Raw genomic sequence first — 18,552 nt, 5'->3', positions numbered from 1 at the left:
ACTTGTTCATTAATATGTTACATTTGAACCAACAGTATTATGGCGTTCATAGTTTGTTTAACCCACCTGAATGAACGAGAATAATGGACAAGGTTTTAACAATAATGTTACTGCGTGGCTTGTTTATTGAGGAACTGTTGCTAGGCTACTAGCCAGAGCAGAAACCTCTGTTACCTCTGTGGAGTGGATAAAATCCCCAAAATGACAAAATGTGTTTCAGATTTGATTTTCAGGGGATTTTATATCTTTTTTTGAAGCCAAGGTATGGCCAGTGCCATACCAAAACGACACCTAGATGTGTGTGTTCCCACAGATATTCACATGGAGACTGACAGACTATCAACATTAATTTATTGATGGAACATAAAAAGCTTGCTTGTGTTACAGAGTGTGTGTGTGTGTGTGTGTTACAGAGTGTGTGTGTGTGTAACAGAGTGTGTGTGTGTGTGTGTGTGTTACAGAGTGTGTGTGTGCGGGTGTGTGTAGCAGCAGCGTGGAGCTTCAGGACGCGACCGCTATGCTGATAGCCTCAGACTTCCCGCTGCCCTGCTCCACACAGGACACATGGAGGGAGCCGTCCCTGGAGACAGCCAATTGGAGCGCTGCTACAGCTCACGTGTAAGCGAAAAGTATTCGGCCTGCCAGAGACTTGCATTCGACCGGCGTCCCAACTCCTCCCCCTATGTATTTTAACAGTGAATTTTACACACACACAGATAAAATGTTTATTGTATTGGAGGATTTTTAATTAATGCTGATAGGCGCCGACAGAATATCAGCCGCATTTTGTGAATAAACAATGTTTATTTTTAAAAAAAACTTTTACAAATCGCAACTAGGAAGTGAAGGTGGGGGCGGCACCCCAGCGCCCTCTATCGGCCAGCCTATTTCTCGGCCGGGGCGCAAAAAGTTGCGTCCTGAATATCCGGTTGTATAGCAGACAATGCATTATGCTGAGGACTTCCGACTTCCGGGGCAGCATGGATTGAACGCACGCATGACTGCTCTCCTAACAAATTAAGTTTTTTACAATGTAAGGAGGATTTATTTCTGTAAACAAATTGAACAAATGGATTAGAAGGAGGCATCTTTTGTTCCCAACTTGAGGATATTGCAACTGGACCTATTACCGAAGTCAAACTTATCTCGTTTGTGGTCGCAATCTCCGCACCGGCTGTTAGGCTGCTACTGTTGGTGTTTTGCGAAGCCAGAATACACAAACTCGACCTGAAGGTAAGAGAGTCAGCTAAGATAAAAGCTACTTCAAACATTTAGTAATATCGTCAGCATGGTACGTTTTCTAATGTCGTCTTTTCGCTTGTTTGTTTATGTATTCACCCAGCACACGCACACACACGCACACACGCACACACACACACACACACACTCACACTCACACTTACACACACACACACTCACTCACTCACACACACACACACACAATAACATTGTGCAACGACAGCGTGTGAGATGGGAAATGTGTCACTTGTTGTTAGTCAAGTCCCAAGTCAAGCTCAGCAGGGGGCCATTCCACTAAAGGTGGATCAGTATAGCGGCGATATAAATAAATGCGGCGCTCAGGCAACTCGAGATTGGAATTCAAGCCTCAGGTGATTCCTCGAACGAGGATCAGCCTTGTGTTATCAGTGTTCACAGAAGACAGGCTTACAAATCTTCGATATGGGCGCGTGCACGCAGACATAAAGAGCCCAGAAGAGTCGATCTGTCGAAATGAAGATACTCCACTCTGCAGGGGTACTACATTTGCGCAGCATTCCCGAATTATGTATCTTTATGAAGACGGAAAAATAAGATGTAAGATAGTGCAATACTGCCGCAATTAACAAGGCGAGGGAAATGGTTTGGCAAGACATTGCTGACCGATTAAATGCGTAGGTCATACTAGCCCCAGTTATTGTTATATGTTCATATTTTAATAAATGAATATTTACTACTGTGGTGATATCAGCAGCAGGCTACAAACCGTCATATCGCCACAATGGCCTAGTGGTATCGACCGCTGCCATAGGATTTATTTGTCATTTTATATCGGTGGTTCAAATCCCTCTTCAGACGCACTTTTTACTGCATTTCGTTGTCTGAATCTAATCTCAAATCTCATCTAAAAAAGTATGTAGGCTATAAAATTATGGTGCAGGCTAATTTACAAGAACTGACACGATTACAATGGTGTTTGAAACCTTTGCATGAAATCTTCGGTTAAATGTAAAAAAATAAAAATAATAATGACTTAGTCAAGTCTCGAACTCGCAACCTTTGGAACTCCAGCCGGCTGCCTTAACCACTACGCCTGCCAGACCGCTGTGATGACAGCAATGCAAGTTGAGACAATTACTTCTTTTTTTTTACACTCTTTTCTTTATTGATCTATCGATCTATCCATCACACTTTCAAAATATCAAGTTATCTATCACACAATCAAACTATCTATCGATCGATCACACTTTCAAAATATCAAATTATCTATCTATCACACAGTCAACCTATCCATCTATCTATCTCGTGTGAAGTGGGAACTAATATTTCCTAAAAGACACATGAGGAACTGTCGTTCGGGGGTTTAGTTTCCGCCTGTGAGCCTTTTTTGACGCGCGTCTTACCATAGCCTGTGTTTTAGCCTGGTCGCGACCAGGCTAATTATATCTGACTCAGAAGGAGCTCAACCAAGCAGCGAATTATTTGAGCCACATTGATGGCACCGAACGCAAGCTAACATTTTCGAGGCATAGAACTTTATCGAGGCTTAGAACTTTATCGAGCTTCGTGGAATACCCCCCTGGTGACCAAGTAAAGCATGACTTAGGCAATTATGCTATAAACACTGAACTGCTCGAACCTGCTGAAAACATTGAGGTCCAGTTAAGCCTAATAGCTTACGTTAATATAGACTCGGTGTAGCTAAGAGAAGCTGCTCTGACACGGAATACAATAACGTTAGCAAAAAAAAACTGTTACATGAACCTGTTACGTCTGTGTTTACGACAGTTTGGGTTTTACGACATGTGCCGTATTACGTTTTGTGTTACACTCGTGTTTGATTAAATGGAGTCGCCAGCTCCGACTATAAGCTCTGAGTTCGACTCCGTTATTGAACATAACATTGGCGACGAGCGATGGCTGATTGTTCTCTACCAACACCCCCTCCTTTCCTAGCAGTCCCGGCAGAACCACCGATTCCGTGGGGCCGCTGGATTTCCTCTTTCGAAACATACATCCTAGCTGCCGGCTTGGAGGATGTATCAGACAAGAGGAAATATGCGCTGTTGCGGCACTGCCTGGGAACGGAGGGTCAGCGCGTGTTTGAAACACTTGGCCCTGCGGCGAGATACACAGACGCTGTGGAACTATTGAAGCAACACTTTGCCCCTCCACAAAGCGCTCTTCTCCGCCGCGTCATATTCAGACGAAGACACCAACGAACAGGTGAGACAGTGACACAGTATGTGGCTGATCTGCGGGGTTTGGCGAGCGTATGCAAGTTCGGGACATTACAGAACGAAATGATAAGAGACCAACTCATCTTACACACGAACTGTGACAAGATTAGGGCAAAACTGTTACTGGAAAATGATGAACTTACATTATCAGCAGCTCTGAACATGGCGGTCCAGGTTGAAACAGCTTTAGAATGTGCAGTTAGTTTTTCAGCCTCTCCCAGCTCACCGGCAGAGGGCGCGCACAGCCTACAGGTGCCCCTCCTCCACGTGAGTGCAACCAGCGGCGGGGAGAGCATTTTACTGGCCTCTCGGTCACGCGACCAGCCACACCAGCCGTGTGGGAATTGCGGCTCTTCTGCACACAATTCAAGAGCTCAGACATGCCCAGCCCGTGGTAAAACCTGCTCCAACTGCGGGAGACTAAACCACTTTCACAAGGTCTGCAGGTCTGCCCCAGCTAGAGCTTCCCAGTCACCTACCACAGTCATCCATAATGTCAGCTCAGGACGAGCGCCATTCAAAACATGCTTGTTGATGGTTGGTGATGTCACTCTGCCGCTCCTCCTAGACACTGGAGCCACAGTGTCCCTTGTGAACTTGACGACCTATACACAGTTCTTCTCCCATGTGCCCCTGGGGTTGCCCTCCACCACCCTGCGTGGCTATGCCAACTCTAAGATTGACATTGTGGGCTCTTTTCAGCTGCCTGTGAAGTACGGGGAGAGGACACTGCCGGCTTTCAGGTTCAACGTTGCACGCCACGGGACCAACTTGTTAGGCCTCGACCTGTTCAACGCCCTCGGTTTCACCCTGCTAGACACAGCTGGCTCAGAGATTCACACCGTTTCCATCCCCTGGCAGCAACAGTGGCCTGCGCTGTTCAGCGGTGTAGGCTGCCTCGACACTTTTGCCCACCAGCCTCTGTTAGATCCCACAGTGATGCCTGTTATACAGCCCCTCCGCCGCTCCCCCCTGGCTCTCCGCGATGACATCTCCTCTCAACTACAGAGCATGCTCGATAGCGACATCATTGAGCAGGTGAATGCATCGCCTTGGATCTCCAACCTGGTGGTGGCGAAGAAGAAGTCTGGGGGGCTGCGCATCTGCGTGGATCTGAGAGCGGTAAACAAGGCCATCATCCCTGACAAATACCCCCTGCCAACGATAGAGGAGCTCACCGCCCAGTTCTACGGGTCCAGCGTGTTCTCTAAACTGGACCTCCGTCAGGGTTACCTCCAAGTGCCACTACACCCCGAGAGCCGCAACCTCACAGCGTTCATCACTCACAGAGGGGTTTTCCGCTACAAACGCATGGCTTTCGGTTTAAGCTCCGCCCCCAGCTGCTTCCAAAAGATCATGGCCTCCATCTTCGCTGGGATCCCAGGTGTGGCCATCTATCTTGATGACATCGTGGTTCACGGGGCCACCGTCGAGAGCCACGACGAGCGTCTCCACAGTGTGTTCAGTGCATTGGCCAAGCATCACCTGACACTCAATGGTGAGAAGTGTGTATTCGCCGCCCCAGCCATCGACTTTGTGGGGTTCCGCCTCTCAGCTGATGGCACGTACCCGCTGCACTCGAACACCGAGGCCATCCATCATGTCCCGGAGCCCACCACAGCCGCTCAGGTGGCCTCCTTTCTAGGCATGACGGCGTACTACCTCCGTTTCCTGCCACAGTACTCGGCCACAACCACACCGCTGCGGAAGCTGTTGAAGCATGACGAGCCCTGGCTCTGGACGTCTGCCTGCTCAGACGCCGTACGCCTCCTGAAGGCCCAACTCACCTCGCCACCGGTCCTGGCGCATTTCGACCTGGCCAGCCCCACTCTTGTCACGTGCGACGCCTCTGCCACAGCCATTGGTGCGGTGATGTCCCAGCTGCAAGGGGGGGTGGAGAGACCGATCGCCTTCGCCTCCCGTGCTCTCAGCCCCACGGAACAGAAGTACTCGGTGGGGGAGCGGGAGGCCCTAGCATGCCTCTGGGCATGTGAGCGCTGGCACATGTACCTCTATGGACGGCTATTCACACTGAGGACAGACCACCAGGCCCTCATCACCCTCCTGGCCACGTCTGGCACCGGTCACAAGCCACTCCGCCTCCACCGCTGGGCCGACCGCCTGCAACAGTACAACTATCGGCTACAGTTCACGCCAGGACGAGACAACGTGGTAGCCGACTTGCTATCACGCGCAATCCCCAGCCCACCCACAGCCCCAACCTTGACCCCCGGACTGGACCAGGCTGAGCATGACCTCGTCCAGCTCCTCCACACACCCCTTCAGGAGACGGTGTCGCTGAAGGAGCTCCGGGATGCCTCAGCCGATGACCCCACCCTCTCTACACTCTCAACCTACATCACACAGGGGTGGCCGGTAAGAGTACCTGACGAGCTACTCACTTACTCCAGGATCAGGGAGGAGTTGTCGGTTTGGAATGACACCTGTGTCGCTCGCGGGTTCTGCACTGTGGTCCCAGGTGTCCTTCGGGCGCGTATCCTTGCTATGGCGCACAAGGGTCACCTGGGCATAGTCAGGCTCAAACAGCGCTGTCGTGAGGTTGTGTGGTGGCCAGGCATCGACAGGGAACTCGAAACCCTGGTCAAGGATTGCACTGCCTGTCTCCTTAGTGGTAAGACCAGGGCTCCAGCTCCACCCCCGCCCATGCAGCCGTTGGACTGGCCATCTCAACCCTGGGAGCACCTGCAACTGGATATCTGCAGCGAGCTGCATGGGGTACCACATCACCAGCGTTTTCTCGTTGTGACCTACGACCTCCACTCTAAGTGGCCAGAGGTGACACCTGTGGGCTCGGTCACAGCAAAGGTGCTGATCGACATTCTCGACGCTCTGTTTGCGCGTTGGGGCCTGCCCAAGAGGATCACGACTGACAACGGTCCTCAAATGGTTTCCCATGAACTGTCCTCCTATCTAGTGGGTAAAGGGATCCACCACATCCGCACAGCGTTCTACCACCCTGCTGCGAACGGGGGAGTGGAACGGCTGAACCAAACACTGAAGAATGGCATCAGGGCCCACCTGGCACAAGGGTGCACGCTCACCACCAGCCTCCTCCAGACGCTGTTGCATTATCGGGCCACGCGACACGCCACTACAGGAGTCTCCCCAGCCTCCCTCATGCTGGGGCGGGAGCTCCAGCTGCCTCTCGATAGGCTCCGCCCTACACTAGCTCAGCCCCCGGTCCATCCAGTTCAAGCCACAGTCACCAAACACCAGCGCTTGATGAAGGATCGTTTCGACAGGGCCAGACGTGCTAGGCCACCTGTCATCGCTGTGTCGGACTGGGTCAGGATCCGACGACCTCATCGGGACAACAAACTCCAGTCGTTTTGGTCTGACCCTGTCCAGGTCAGCAAACAGCTTGGCCCGGCCTCGTTTAGGCTCGCCGACGGCACTCGCTGGCATGCTACCCGCCTGCGTAAGGTGCAGCCTCCCCCTGGCCCAGCGCTGAGTGTGGCCTCTTCCACAGTCTTGCCAACCGCACGGTTGGATGAAGCGGCAACCCCGGCCTACCAGGCTCAGCCCCAAGGCGTGGAGCCGCCACCAGTGGCTGTGGCTGCACCAGAGCCACGTCTGGTTCGAGCACGCAACAGGCCCGAGCACTTGCGTGATTACATGACTGAGTATCACACCTAGGTTGTGTGAGGGGGGGGGAAATGTTACGTCTGTGTTTACGACAGTTTGGGTTTTACGACATGTGCCGTATTACGTTTTGTGTTACACTCGTGTTTGATTAAATGGAGTCGCCAGCTCCGACTATAAGCTCTGAGTTCGACTCCGTTATTGAACATAACAGAACCATCACATGTATGAGCCTAAACAATACACCAGCCACAGTGCACATTACATTTAGCTTCACCAAAGCAGAAAAAGAGCACTGCACAGCCAGTGTATATAATAATAAATGTGTCTTACCTTCATGTAGTTAGTTAGCAGACTACTAAGTAGTTTGTTTTTCTCTACTACAACCCTGTCAATCATTCTCTCCCTCGTCGTCTCCTCTACCACAAGTTTAATGTTAGTCCTAGTGCTAGTTGAGGTCTGAGGAGTGTTGCTAGCACCTGCTTGCTTCGCAAACAGATAGGTTATATTCGTTAATTTCCCCCCCCCCCCTCCGCCAATAGAGCTTTCTTTGATTTGTCCCTCTTTTTCTCTGCCCCACCCTTTGGTCGTTTACTGCCCAGATACATTTCGTTCTTATATTCGATTCTTCTTCTACTCGAGTTATCTAGCGTTGCGTAGCAACGAGTTGATCATGAGAAAATCCGTTAGGCCCTGGGCATAGGGCGGCCCGGGCCGATATAACATGTGTTGGGCCGCGGTTTGCTCAAACAAGTTATTTTCAATGAAAACCACCAGACAAAATTACAAATATTATTATTTATTTATACTTTTTTTTGTTGCAGAAACAGGAAGAAACAGACCAGATAGAAGAAAGAATGAAAGCTTTATTTCGAACATGTGGAAAAAAGAAAGTTATAACAAAAAACAAAACAAAAAACACTATTTACTTAACATGTCTGAAAAGGAGTAGGAAGAAGCATAAGCTTATTTAATCCTACCCCTTCTCCAATACTCAGAGATTAATAATCTGCAGTTTCAATATTAATATAATATATATTTTTTAATTAAATCACATTTATTTACATATTTACCAACAATAGAAAACAGATAATGTAAATAAACAAATAATCTGTGAAAACAACTGGTGACTATCAAAGCCCTTCTTCCTCCTCGTACCTGGTGAAAACGGTACGGTACGGTGAAGGAAGAAGAGCCGAGGAAGAAGGAGAGAGGGAAGGAGAGACAAGAGTTGAGAAAAGATGTGGAAGAGAAGGCTAAAGGCCCAGTGAAGAGTGATAATAGTTTTTAAATTTTTTAATAATACATTCTGAGTGGCTCAGAGTCTCACGGACCTCCTGGCATTTGCCCGGCGGCCAGTCCGCCACTGGGTGTGTAACAAATGCCTGGGCAGAGTGGGTGGGTCGTTAGGCTGAGTGTGGTGTCACCTGGGTTTGGGGAGCTGGGGATATATATATGAGATGAGTGTCCTCAGCTCTCTCTCTCTTCCTTCCTTATGATTTGGGTTCCTTTGGGGTTTTTACATTTTTTAATAATACATTCCGAGTGGCTCAGAGTCTCGCGGCCCTCCTGGCATTTGTCCGGCTTGCCCGATGGCCAGTACGCAACTGATCCTGTCTGTCCTGCAGGATGAGGGGGGTGACCAGGCCCTGGGGGAGGGAGGGGGGACACTGGTTAGTTACAGAGCCACATAGCAACAGGCTGTAGTCAGACACATCAACAGGCTGTAGTCAGACACGCAGCTCTGTCGAGCACGGCCAGGGTGAGATCAGCATTCTCTTTTGTCATCAAGGTCTCAGGGAGAGAGTTCAAGAATGGAATCATCATCTCAGCACCCCGGGTGATGTCATAGTACACTACAGGTGATGTCACAGTACACCAGTCTCACACCGGGCGCCCGGTTGTTTGAAAACTTTTAATCTGGATCAGAACCAGATCCAGGTTCTCTTCCGACCCTGGACCAGAGGAGAACTGGGGTCATTCTGACCCAGATTAAAAGTGTTAAACACCCAGGGGCCCAGGTGACCCATCAGCAGCAGGTACGGACCCTGAACTCACCTGCTGGGGGTGGTGCCTATCGAGTTTTAAATAAAGGTTTGAAATGAAATGGTGGTGGTTCAGGGGGGGGTCATGGATGGCGCCTTGCCTCCTCCTTGGCCTGGTCGCCTAGGGAACCTGAGGGGGGGAAGGAGAACAGTCAGAGGAGGGAGGGGGGGTGTGCGGGGGGTGGGTGCAGGGCGCTGTGGCCTCAGTGGAAGATTTGGAACGGTTTGGAGTAGAATCAGGGAGATCATATGGCAGAATCTTTTCATCAGCGGCGACAGATTAGAAATGAATAACAGAAACACCAAGCGTAAAAAAACACTTACGCTGATCGCCTCTGTCCTTTCACGCTGAGCCCCAGGGCCCTCTGGGAGGTTGTGATGTCATGACGTCGTCCAGCCCTGAAATGAGAAGAAATGCATTATGGGGAGGGATCGGTGTGTGTGGGGGTGAACACAGCTTCAGGGGGGTGTTGTTGTCGTCATGGATACATCAGCTAGGAGCGAAAGACAATGCTCTAGTTCTTCATGGTTTAATCTGCTGAACTATGCGGTCATCATTGTATCACAGGGGCATTCTGGGAGACTGGGGGCACCCACACAAGATCAGTTAAGGCTAGTCCCACACCAACGACCTTCAAAGGAGGGGTAGTGTGACATCCCTGGGGGGTGTGCCATCAGCATCACTAAAGGAAGATCCAGGCTTATTTGTGACAACTCGATAACAAGGTGTCAGAACAAGTCTGGATTCTCCTTCAGTGATGTTGATGGAACACCACCCTGGACTAGAGTTATACTGTCTGGGCCCCAGCCATAATCTGTTCTAGTCTCATTTAAACTTGTGGATTTACCATTCAGCCTTGTGAGGGGGGGTCCTCCACAGTCACCTAAGGGGGGGGCAGGCAGACACCTGGGGAACAGGCAGACAAACAGGCATTCAGAGGAAGAGGTAAAACAGTCTGACAGGCTGGTTCTTTTACCGTCTGGTACGATCAGATAGGAGCGAAAGACAATGCTCTAGTTCTTCATGGTTTAATCTGTTGAACTATGCGGTCATCATTGTATCAGACACGGTTCAAGTCCTGCTGGGACCATCTATACACACGCTCGCTGCAACGCAAGACGCTTCAGATGAAAGCGTCAGTTAAATAACAAACTAACTAACCCATCAGGACTGACCCACTACTACCTCTGCTGGTCACCTGACTCACCTGGACATGGGAGGGGCTTCACGATGAGACGTCAGACTCCATAACAGCCAGACCACCTGAGACAGGAGAGACCAAGTGTTAGACCAGGTGTACAGGTGGAAGATGGTTCAACCTTTACCATTACAACAATTATTTATAATCTAGGCCAGGGGTCAGAGCCATAGGACTCAGGAGCATTTAGAGGTCCAGTGCCTTGCTCAAGGACACGACACAGCCAGTCAGGGTTTGAACCGCCGAGCTGCGACCGTGCAATCATTAAACCCTCCTGAACAAGTTCCTCTCTACTCCCGAACCGTCTCAGGTATCTAATTCTCTTTCAGCCTGATTCAGAGAGATTCCCATTGATAGTTTCAACATCATCGACGGTTCTGGAACTGGACCACCGAACCGTCTTGCCCCGCTACCTTTAGATTGATGTGGTCATTTTCAGTCTTGACAACTTTCCCAGAGTTCGTCAGTCAGCCAGCCAGCCAATCAGGAGGTACCGCCTGAAAACAGAAAGTCAAAGTTCACGCGGTTGTCAAGGCAACACAGACCAGTAGTAGAGGCGAGCCAGAAGAAGCCATCAGGTTAAATATGTTGTCAGAAATCACTTCTGATCACTACTCTTATCAACATCACTGGCCTCAACAGAACAGAGGAACAGAGAGAGAGGAGACAGAGGAACAGAGAGACAGGAGACAGAGGAACAGAGAGAGAGAGAGAGAGAGAGACAGAGGAACAGAGACAGAGAGAGATGAGACAGAGACAGAGACAGAGAGGAACAGAGGGAGAGGGAGAGGAGACAAAGGAACAGGTAGCATACCTTCATATTGCACTGGCCTGGGCCTTCACTGCTCCAGGGTGGAGTGTGTCTTAAGAGTTCTCATCTGTAAACAACAAGACAGACAGTTGAACTGACGTGTCCCGGCAGCAGAACAGACGTCGTAGCAGCCGAACGCAAACAGCCGTCAGTTTGAAACGTATCAGAAACCTCTTCTGTCCACTACTCTTATTCAAAACCTCATCATCGGCTCTGGGTCAGGATGTTATAAACACGCGTATTCTGAGTCAGGATATTATAAACACGGGTGTTCTGGGTCACGGGTCTGACCACTTACCTCAGACTGATCGGCTGGTCCAGGGGTCAGGGGTCGCCAGACCTGGAAGGTTAAAAACAGACCAGTCAGATAAATAACTTCTATTTAATGAGAACTTTTTATTTGTATAGCGCTTTTCCTGCAAACATTGCAGCTCAAAGTGCTCCAATCATTATATAATCAATTTAATTATTTAGTCATTTAAAGGCGATATTAAAAAGATGGGTTTTTAGTCTTGACTTGAACATAGAGGTTGCATCCCTAATGTAAACTGGCAGTGAGACACAATCTGGAGCATAAAATGAGAATGCAGCCTCACCAAACCTCTTTTGTACATGTGGTACGCAGAGAAAACCAGCACGAAGATTATGAATAATAATCTTCTGCAGACATAATGACCGTCCTCATATCTCAACCTAACTGAATAATCACAGTAATTCATAATGTGAACAGCAAATATTTTTAAATCATCGGACGTGGAAATCTATTTGGTCAAGTGTATCATCACTTACTGCAAGTTAGATTCAAATCAAGAGTACTCACACAGCCACATGGAGGCAACTGGCCACTGTCGACACCATGATCAAAGGACGGCATCACACCCAGCAGGCCGGGCGCCTGGTGGTCACAGATCCCAGACCACCAACCCCATTCAACTGTTAGAGTAGAAAATAAAGGTCAGAACAGCAGTTTACTCCATCTCATGCACAGCAAGCATAAAGTCAAGCCTGAATTGATTTAATCAATCAGACATGCTCAAAATGTGCAAAATTCGTCCTCATATTAATAATACAAATAATCACAGTGTCTCATATTGTGAACAGCAGTATGTAAGTATTTAAATCATAGGACGAGGAAATTAAATGGTTATATATTTATATACACCAACCTGCAACCTGAAATCGTACCTTATGAACTGGATGGCGTGGATGTAGCAATTTGCCATTGGCCTGGTTACATTTTACAGAGTCACTGAAAAGGAAAGAAAAGGGTTTGTACATTGTACCAGTTCATTCTGGTGTAAACCACGTGGCACCACTAGCTAGCTTTCCTGCTGCTGGCGACCGGAGCTACACGCAAGTTACTGCAGACATAATGACCGTCCTCATATCTCAACCTATACTGAATAATCACAGTAATTCATAATGTGAACAGCAACATTTTTAAATCATCGGACGTGGAAATCTATTTGGTCAAGTGTATCATCACTTACTGGAAGTTAGATTCAAATCAAGAGTACTCACACAGCCACATGGAGGGCCACAGGCCACTGTCGACACCATATCGACAAGTTGTTCCATTTTCAAGACATCCTGCAGCACGTTCACTCGAGCACATTGAATAAAGACTTTCGGCTTAAGCTTTTAACTCTAAGGATCATGATGAAAACTAAATGCAGTACGACCTCGTGTCTGATTGACTAAAGGCGTACACACAGTGCGATGAGGTCGACTATAATGGTGGAAATGTAGATCCGCGCATGGGCACTGGCGTTTATAATAGGCCGCAAAGCAGTACGGGATGACGTGATAAAAGGCGTGGCTTCATACTTTTTGGCATCAGATTTTCTGTGCCGTGTAATAAATAATGAATAGTCTTTATTGTCATTGCTATAGTACAGGTACCAAACAACGAAATTTAGGAGGGGTGGCTCCCCCGGTGCTAGGAAAGAAAAAAAAACTAGAAAAAACACAAGAAGGGAAGGAGCTGGTTTACATAAATAAATAAAGGCTATGTACACTATCAGCTTAAATTAATAACATTAATAACGTGTAATATTAGCTATTAGCAGTGTATAAGCAACTCTTTAGTGATTTGTGCCACTTTAAATAAAGTAATAAAAAAAATCGAAACATAAAAATAAAATACACATATGAAACATACAGCAAGAACCACTAATTAAAAATTACAATTTAGTTTTTGCAGATTAAATCTGTTGCTAATCTGTTGCTACTTTGGCAGAGGTATTTCCTCTGCCAAAGTGTCATGTAGAGAATGGGAGGGATTGTAGGTTAATAGGTTAATTCGTTAATTGACATGGGCCTAGGCTATAAGCAGTGCTGCTTATATAGCCTATAGTTACAATCAACTCTGTGTAAACATCTTCTTTGCGCTGTGGCAGTTGATGTGAGAATCTTTGTGTTTTGTCTTCTCTGTTCTTTACTTTTGTGTATCCAAACCTCACAGGCTTCAGTTTATTTCATAGTTTTAAAACGTGTTTATGTAGTCTGTTTTACTTTATTTTCCTTTTATTGAAGTCATTTTCTCCCTTAGACAATTGTTTGCATGTGTATGTATTTCAGATACAAATGTGGCAAAGCCAATGTATTTGTTTTAGATCAATTTGAAATAAAGGTTTTGTACAGATATTCAATTTCAAACTTTTGTATTCAATCTTGTATTGAGTTGGTATTTTTATTCCAAAACATTACTTTGTGTAAGATTTCATTGTGCCAATGTATAAAGTCTGAATAGTAAGTACTGTATCATGATGTATTTTGACCCCACCCTCTCGTTCCTTCCCCATGCCAACCAGGTCACTAAATCTGCTTTTTTCCACCTCAGGAACATTGCCCCTATCCGACCCTCCCTGTCCTTTTCCACTGCTGAAACTCTTATCCACGCCTTCATAACTTCCCCGACTCAACTACTGCAACAGCATCCTCTACGGTTTGCCTAATAACATCCTAAACAAATTCCAATACGTCCAGAACTCTGCTGCCCATCTGCTCACCTCCACTCGCCGCCATGACCACATCACCCCTGTCCTCCAAAACCTACACTGGCTCCTGGTCAAATACAGGATCCAATTCAAAATCCTACTCACCACTTACAAAGCCATCAACAATCTGGCCCCCTCCTACCTTGCCAACCTCGTCCCCCTCCACACCCCCTCCCGTTGCCTCAGGTTTGACGACCAAACCACCCTCAAGACCACCAGGACCAAGCTCCGGAACCTGGGGTGATAGGGCCTTTTCAGCCTCTGGACCCCCCCAAATCCCCAACCACATCAGACAGGCCAACACCCACCCAACATTTAAACAGGCCCTCAAAACCCACCTCTTCAAGCTTGCCTTCACCAGGTAACCCTCTCCCCCTCCCCTTCCCATGTGTCCCCAGCACTACCGTAATTAGGCCCCTATACTCTTTTCTATTCTTTTTCTTTTTTGTTTCTTTTTTATTATTACTACTCGATCTTTTCAGTTTATAAAGCGTCTTTGAGTGTCTAGAAAAGCGCTATATAAGTCTAATGTATTATTATTATTATTATTATTATTACTATGTACTGGGGATTATGTGTAATAATCTTAATGATGTCATAATGCTCTCCCACTGGGTAGTGATAACACATACTGTTCCACTGAGCATTCTGTGATGTCATAATGAGGTGGCATTCCAGTGACCAGTTGGAGTCGAAGGTTCTTTCCCAGCCTCAGTCTTCTCCCTGGCTGTGAGAGAGAGAGAGAGAGAGGTCCTTTCTCCTCAGGTTCCATCAACTTGGTGTGAAGATGGTGAGGAGCCGCGGGGCGTTCGACCTGAACCGCTGCACCATAAGGCAGCTGGTTCAGCTGTCGGGTATCCCTCTGGGCCACGCCAGGAGGCTGGTCCGCTTCAGAGAGCGGCAGCGCAGGACGGCCCGCCGGTTGGAGGCGGAGGAGGAGGAGAAGAGGGCCAGGTTGGAGAGACGCCGGGAGGAAGGGGGGGAGGAGGAGGAGGAGGAGGGGCCGGTGAGCAGACGCACACGCGGAGCCAGACGTGTCGCACAAAGAGCCAGACTCTCACACAGAGCCAGTCTAGCACGCAGCCAGAGCAAAAGCACAGAGGATGTCGTCACCTTGGCGACTGGGGTAGGAGCTGATCCTCCGAGACTGAGATCTGGCCAGCAGGGGGTAAGGGGTGCCGTCCTATTGGAGATCCACAACCAGCAGGACCAGGCTAAGAACCTCCAGCCGAGCCAACCAGGGTCCTCCTCAGAGAATCGGAGAATCCTCCTCAGCCTCGGTGGGAACGAAACCGGGAGATTAGGGACACCGAGCAATCCGTTTGTGATTGTCATCGAGATCAGGCCGACTGACCGAATGAACATGGGCCACAGTAGCGACCCTAGGAGCGAAGCAGAACTCCCACACACGCTCCGAGTCAAACAGGAGGACAAGCAGGTCCGGCTCCTACACCCACATCACCTGCCTCCACAGCAGCCGTACGGCCTCAGTGTAGCAGACCTACCGCAAACAGAGTCACCCGGGTATCCCCCCTGTCCTCCAGACCAAGCTTCCCCAGAAGCACAAGCTTCCCCCCACACTCACACCTCGGAGACCAGAGAAACCCAACTCCAGCGGAACCAGAGGATCCTGGTGGAGAGGAGGAGGGGGCGGAGCAGGAGGGATAGGAGGGGGAGGAGGGATAGGACAGGGAGGATGACGCGACAGAGGGAGGCAGCAGTACTACCCCAGAGCCAGGCAGAACCACCCCAGCGCCAGGCAGAACCTTCCACAGACCAACTATGTGTCATTCTTTGATTTGTAACCAAAGTAGCATCATGCCTTACCCATGCAGAGTGTGACTAACAACTAAACAAGCCTACAGCTAAGTTCAAATAAAGCAATTGGAATTCTCCTCATTGATGGTGTTGATGACTTTGAATTTAGACAGAAATTAATCGATAAGAGTAAATAATGATTTAATGTAATAATAAGAACACATTAATGTACAAATGCTGCAGTCGTCAACATCCATTTACGACTGTAAAACGGACCACATCTACTGCCTACCAGTTTTATCTGCTATCATCTCCTAGATGCAGTTCAGTCCACAGGTCACTAGAGGGTAACGTTTAGCCATGAACTACAGTCAATCGTCTGAACTCAAACAGTTGAAACTGTCTTCCTAAACATTATATCACAAAATACTGTAAATCCTGGGGGCCATTAAAGGGGCTATCTGGGATTCAAACAATAACAAAGCGGCCTCCCCGCCACTTTTTTTAGGTAAACAGCTGAGGGTTGAGACTGGAAGAATTGCATCTCTCAAATTCATAGATAGAGTTACTGTATGGATGCAAGGACTGACCATCAGTGAGATCTAAATAGTTAGTAATAGTTGTATTATGTAACATAGTTTTAACCATGTAATGAATCTATACACTGTTTGTTTACAATTACATTTGTAGTATTTTTACCTTCTGAAAGGATGGCTTGGACTGGTGATATCAAGAAAGGTTCTTTATATACAATCTGCAGGTCATACACTGCTGATCACTTTCTATAAAATGAGCTATTAGATCATTCACTTTCTATTCAATGTACAATTTTGCATTTCTCAAAGAACAAACTGTCAGATTCCTGAAATAGTTTTATTGACACAAAAGGCTTTCTATTATATATGAGGCTAAAATAATCATGGGGGGGGGGGGCTGCCGAGAAATATATTATATATCAACTGACAGTTTGTTTTTTGAGAAATGCTAAATTTTACATTGAATAGAAAGTGAATTATCTAATAGCTCATTTTATAGAAAGTGATCAGCAGTGTATGACCTGCAGATTGTATATAAAGAACCTTTCTTGATATCACCAGTCCAAGCCATCCTTTCAGAAGGGAAAAATACTACAAATAATACTACAAGTAATTGTAAACAAACAGTGTATAGATTCATTACATGGTGGTGATACAACTATCCAACCTATATTGTAGGCTAGTCGGCAACGTTTTGTTACGTTTCTGTGCGTACTATGAGATCTAATCCTGCCGCCGGCTGCCTGCCGCCACTTGACATTTCAGAAATAACAGGTAAAAAACACATCAGAAGTATATACAATGTCTGCCACTCAGTCATTTGCACCTGCAATTGCACTTTCTTCACCACAAGAATGTTTCCCAGATTGCTCCTCTAATCAATCAAGCAACAAAGGTGAAGATGGGCCAGATACGATTATGAGGTATTTGATTGAATTGATTAAAAACATCAGAAACAATATTTTGATATTACATTTGAGACAGAAGTGAAACAGTACAAAAGTGGAAGTATACATACTGTATACTGTACACACATACACACATGTATGAAAAAATGCAGCTGCTTAAAAGCAACATATTTACTTACTGTTTTTCAATTCAATGTCTACAAATTATAAATTACACTGTACCTGCCAGGGGAGGCTGGTAGAGGTAGAAATGGGAGGAAATAACAGTAATTACATAGCATATATAATAACAGGTGGCATCAAATCCACATCACAGAAGTTATTACTAGTCCTTGACCAGCTCTTGACCTTGACTACCTCTTGACCTACATTTGGATTGCCTTATCGGTAATTGTAACTCTCTCTTTCTCTCTTTCTTTCTCTCTCTCTCTCTCTCTCTCTCTCTCTCTCTCTCTCTCTCTCTCTCTCTCTCTCTCTCTCTCTCTCTCTCTCTCTCTCTCTCTCAAGAAAGTAAACAGCTGCTCATGAGGAGTGCTTGATTGAAGCTCCAGGACACTCTAGACAACTTTTTCCATTCATAAAGGCATAACCCTTATGGTAGATGTGGCTACGATCATTCGTGTGTCTACAGTTGCTCATACCCCTTCTTTTTCTAAACAGCAATTCATCTCTAGATGAATTCATCTTCCAGATATGATGTCACTCCTTTGTTGGTATATAATTGGCATAGAATTTTTTTTCATGGGGGGCGCTTAAGTGGACACTAATGTGCCTACCGTCATTATTGCGATGGGTGCCTGGTTTGATTCAAGCCATCGTCTCTCTCCCCAATAAAGCAGAAATGTCCTAAAGAAAGAGAGAACAATGGGTTTCAGGGGGCTTCTGGAATGAAGACCACCAGGACAGACAGCACCGGTTCTGCAGGTAAGAATTATGTGGTAGACAGTTTAATAGATACTATGTCTATGCAAACAGCATGTCATAGGATTTCAATATTGACCAGTGGGATTTTTATAAAGGTGTTTCCATAGGTTTGCCAGAGAGAATACAGGAGGCCATGGTGTCATGGCAGGAAGATCAGCTAAATAAGTGTTTGTTCCTGTTTCGACTTGCCTTCTCTTCAATCACTCCTATTCTAAGATTTCTGTACAGTAAGCCGGTGTTTAATACGAGCAGAGATCACAGAGGGGCACTGGCGGACTCAGAGGGGGGGCAGGGGGCGACTGCCCCTCCTG

The 18,552-nt window shown here is 47.2% G+C and overlaps 1 long non-coding RNA gene across 1 annotated transcript; it reads right to left on the bottom strand.

The window, feature by feature from the left end:
- Window positions 1-8,082: 8,082 nt before the first annotated feature.
- LOC308155490 lies at window positions 8,083-12,774 on the bottom strand. The gene is made up of 11 exons (XR_013937403.1): window positions 12,638-12,774; window positions 12,302-12,365; window positions 11,937-12,049; window positions 11,415-11,456; window positions 11,120-11,183; window positions 10,719-10,802; window positions 10,315-10,370; window positions 9,955-10,013; window positions 9,431-9,505; window positions 9,120-9,236; window positions 8,083-8,710 (listed from the first exon to the last, which is right to left on the bottom strand). It is a non-coding gene; the product is annotated as an uncharacterized lncRNA (long non-coding RNA).
- Window positions 12,775-18,552: the final 5,778 nt, after the last annotated feature.

This window comes from Nansenia antarctica (genome assembly GCF_963989245.1).
Source record: "Nansenia antarctica genome assembly, chromosome: 4".
Taxonomy (NCBI): Eukaryota; Metazoa; Chordata; class Actinopteri; order Argentiniformes; family Microstomatidae; genus Nansenia; species Nansenia antarctica.
Note: the sequence above shows the minus strand (reverse complement) of the source record. Positions and strands in the feature narration are given on the sequence as shown.